This window comes from Rhinopithecus bieti, unplaced genomic scaffold (assembly GCF_001698545.2).
Source record: "Rhinopithecus bieti isolate Rb0 unplaced genomic scaffold, ASM169854v2 scaffold_30918, whole genome shotgun sequence".
Lineage (NCBI taxonomy): Eukaryota > Metazoa > Chordata > Mammalia > Primates > Cercopithecidae > Rhinopithecus > Rhinopithecus bieti.
The window spans coordinates 1,402,646-1,407,113 of NW_016813589.1; the positions used below are offsets into that span (position 1 = coordinate 1,402,646).

The following is a 4,468-nucleotide window of genomic DNA, read 5'->3' on the forward strand; positions in this document are numbered from 1 at the left end:
AAAGAAAGAAAGAAAGAAAGAAAGAAAGAAAGAAAGAAAGAAAGAAAGAAAGAAAGAAAGAAAGAAAGAAAGAAAGAAAGAAAGAAAGAAAGAAAGAAAGAAAGAAAATGAAAAGTAAAACATAGGCTCGATGTTGATTCATGTGATGGAGAAAACGCCAGGCAGGGGTATAGAGAGTGCCAAGAGCAGGGCTGTGTATGTCAATTTTCAACAACTGGTTGGTTGAGAGAGTAACATTGGGGTCATAAAGGACAGAAAACAGGTGGAGAGACCAAGAAGAGACCCCTTATAGGGCTCTGTGCGTGGTAGACATGATGAAGCTTCTGGAACTCTTGGTGCTGGTGTGGTCAGCTCTGAGGATCGTGGAGAAGCCCTACTGTCTAGGACCTCACAGATGAGAGAGGAAGGTTATGTCTGTAGGCACACAGTGCAGTATATAACACTTGACTGAGTCAGAGAGCCACAGGAGCCATGAGGCATTTAAGGTGGGAAACAGAGTGTAGGCCCCACACTCTGTCCACACCTGTCCCTGCCATCCCAAAGCCTTACCATGGGAGCAGGGAGGCTCCCATTAGAAATTATCAAATTCAGTGGAAATCAACCTCACTTTTCTTTTTTGAGACAGAGTCTCATTCTGTCGCCCAGGCTGGAGTATAATGGCACAATCATGGCTCACTGCAGGCTCCACCTCCTGGATTCAAGTAATCTTCTCACCCTCTCAGCCTCCCAAGTAGCTGGGACTACAGGTGTGCACTACCATGCCCAGCTAATTTTCTGTATTTTTTGTAGAAATGAGGTTTCTCTATGTTACCAAGGCTGGTCTTGAACTCCTGAGCTCAAGCAATCCCGCCTCAACCTCCCAAAGTGCTGGGATTACAGGAATGAGCTACTGTGCCAAGCTTGGCAGTCAACCTTTAAGGCTCATCAGAGTCACTGAGAGACCTTATGAAACACAGTGCAAAACCCACCCCCAGCAATTCCAGTTTTATAGGTCTGCAGTGGAGGCCCAATCATTTGCATTATTTACACTTTCCCAGATCATGCAGTTGCTATTGTTCCAGGTACCACACTTTGAGAACCACTGCTCTGATTTGTATCATGCCCTGCCAGCCCTTCCAACTTTGCCCTTGTTCTTCCCTCTGAAATCGTCTACTTCTGGCTGGGGGCTGCTGTGGCTCAAACTTCTAAGCCCACCACTTTGGAATGCTGAGGTGCAAGGATCACTTAAGCCCAAGAGTTTGAGCCAGCCTAGGCAATAGTGAGACCTCATCTCTACTAAAAATCAAAAAATTAACCAGGCATGATGGTACACACCTGTGGTCCTAGCTGCTGGGGAGGCTGAGGTGAGAGGATCACACCACTTCACTCCAACCTGTGCAACAGAGCAAGACCCTGTCTCAAAAACAAAAAAAAAGCCTACTTTCTCTTCTTTCTATTTTTCCTCCAAGGCCCAACTCAGGAGTCCATTTCCTTCAGGAAAACTTCCTTGACTTTCCCAGGCAAAATCCTTCACGCCCTCATCTTGTCTATTTTCCCTTTATATTTTCATCCCATCTCATGACTATACTCACATCCACTGCCTTTCTGGATTGTAAGCATTTGAGGGCAATTTCTCCAGTTCCTAGTATCTGGTATGCATTCAAGAAAACTTTCTGAAATCCTTCTGAAATCCCCATATGTTTTCTCCTCATGTTTGTGAAAGGAAGGCCCCACTTCCAGCGTGTTTCTTCCTGGGCTTCCCTCATCATCTCAACCCCCAACTCACCCTGAGCTCTCTGGCACCCCTAAACTTCCTGGTCCCAGCGGGTCCAGGCCCACTGTTGCACCACATCTGGCCATTCGGCAAAGTTGAAATTCTTTCTTTGACAAAGCAGTGTGCAGTTTGAAGGTTTTACTTTGTTTTGTTTTTTAGAGACAGGGTCTCACTTTGTCACCCAGGCTGGGGTACAGTGGCACAATTATACCTCACTGCAGCCTTGACCTCCTGGGCTCAAGCAATCCTCCTGTCTCAGCCTCTGAGTAGCTGGGACCACAAGTGCATGCCACCACGGCTGGTTAATTTTTAAATGTTTTGTAGAGATAGGGGTCTCACTATGTTGCCTTTGCTGGTCTTGCACTCCTGGCCTCAAGCAATCCTCCCACCTCCGCCTCCCAAAGCGCTAGGATTACAGGTGTGAGCTACAGCGTCCCACCCAGTTTGAAGTTTTAAGAGAGATGTTTTACCAAGAGACTCCAATAAGCAAAATCAAGCACCAAAAAGGCAAAACATGCATAGCTCTGCAGAAACGTCAGAGAGAGTGAAACCCAGTGTTTCAATTCTGGCTCCACCAGTAGCTGAGTGGCCTTCAGCAAGTCACTGGCCCCTTCAGGTGTTCAAGGAACTGGACTCAAAGATTTCTAAGATAACTTCCAGCTCTCAAATTTCATAATTATTGAATCTGAATTTATCTAAATATTAAGCAAAAATACCCAAACTTCTAGCATGACAGTCCCAAGTCTGGTGAGAAATGTGCTCTTTTTCCAAGCTGTTTGCTAGTTTTTTCTCTGCATATGAAGTCGTAGGCCGTTTCCTAAAGATTCAAGGTGAGTCTTATCAAAGAACCTACAAAAGAAAACTACAGACTTATTGTAGCCCAGAGAAAGGTGTATAGACAATATCTGAATCTTAGCATTGCCACGATGTGACTTTCAGCAAATCTGGGCCTCAGTTTTCTTGTCTTTAAAGTGGAAACAAAAACAGAATCTACCTTAAAGGATTCCTATGATGTGTAAGAAAAAATAATTAACAGCAACAGAGGCTAGCACAGCACTGGTGTTCAGCAAGCATGAGTCAGCTCTCGGGGACTCCCTCTGCACACTTTCAGTCCACCTCTGCGACCAGCCTGGCCCCTTAATGAGGAAAACATTTTCTATTCTGAAACTCAAATCCTTCTGATGAGCTTCTAGCCACTCCTCATGGTCTTGCTGGGTCATTCATCCATTCAACTTTTAGTTACTAAGGTTTTGTCGAATGCCAGATACAGTGAAAAGAAGATGTACAGATAATTAAGACAAACTTAAAACAGTCCCCATCCTCAAGGAGCTAGAGCTTTGCTTTAGTAAAATTAGACAAGTCGGTCATTTCTGGGTGTCATGGAATGGAGTGGCCAATCGCCTGCAGAGCAATGTGCCCAAGTCTTATTGTGACTACTGCAATACATACCTCACCCATGACTCTCCATCTGTGAGAAAGACACACTGCAGTGGTAGGAAACACAAAGAGAATGTGAAAGACTACTATCAGAAATGGATGGAAGAGCAGGCTCAGAGCCTGATTGACAAAACATCCGCTGCATTTCAACAAGGAAAGATACCTCCTGCTCCATCCTCTGCTCCTCCTCCTGCAGGAACGATGATACCACCTCCCCCTAGTCTTCCGGGTCCTCCTCACCCTGGTATGATGCCAGCATCCCATATGAGGGGTCCTCCCATGATGCCAATGATGGGCCCTCCTCCTCCTGGCATGACACCAGTGGGCCCTGCTCCTGGAATGAGGCCGCCTATGGGAGGCCACAGGCCAATGATGCCTGGGCCCCCAATGATGAGACCTCCTGCCTGTCCCATGATGGTGCCCACTTGGCCCAGAAGGACTCCACCAGACAGATAAGGATAGCGGGGAGGGCTCATTCTATCAGTTTTATATGACCTGTTCTGCTTCACCAGGAGATCATGCTACTGTGATGCTGGGTTTTCTAAATAGTATAAGGAAGGCTTGCTCCCCTGCCCTATCAAAGAGAATGGTTTTGGAGGGGAGAAGTGGGACAGAAAAGATGCAGTTTTCATTTGTATTGGGAAATGTGAAAATAAAATTGTCAACTCGTTTAGTTAAAAGTGTATTCCCTTTTTCCTCCCCTCTGCATTCTCTGTGTATTATTAAAAAAATGAAACATTCCAGTTCTGTTTCTCTAGCTCATTATCTCTTCGGGATGTCCTCTGCGTGAGATTCTTTTTCCTTAGCTATATGGTAAATCTCTCTGGGCATCCTCCCTTTATTAGTAAAGTCATCTTGTGCAGGACTAAATCTAGTACTTATAGAGCTTTTATTGGTTAAAATAATAAACAGCTCAGTTAATTAAAAAAAAATTAGACAAGTCAACAACTATAATTATGGTGAGATAAATGCTACTAGGGGAAGCTCTGGGTCTATGTGTATAGGAGAGGTTGAAAGAGACATCCTAGGCCAGGTGACATCCAAATTGATAGCAGAAGAGTGAGAAGGACTGGCTCAACTGGGTGGTGGCAGGGAAGAGGGTTCCTGGGGGCAGGAGGAAATGAGGCTGGAGAGGTGAGCAGAATTATGTCACCAAAGGCTTTTGGGAGCAAGGCAGAGGCACTGCAGGGTATGAAGCAGGAGAGTGGCAGAGGTGACTTTGTCTATGAAGTTGTCTCTGGGTGCTGTGCAGAGAATCCATGAATGGAAGGTAGGGGA

At 45.5% G+C, this 4,468-nt stretch overlaps 1 pseudogene; it reads left to right on the forward strand.

Moving 5' to 3' along the window:
• Positions 1-3,646, forward strand: part of LOC108513068 (U1 small nuclear ribonucleoprotein C pseudogene) — a 16,282-nt pseudogene extending 12,636 nt beyond the window's left edge.
• Positions 3,647-4,468: the final 822 nt, after the last annotated feature.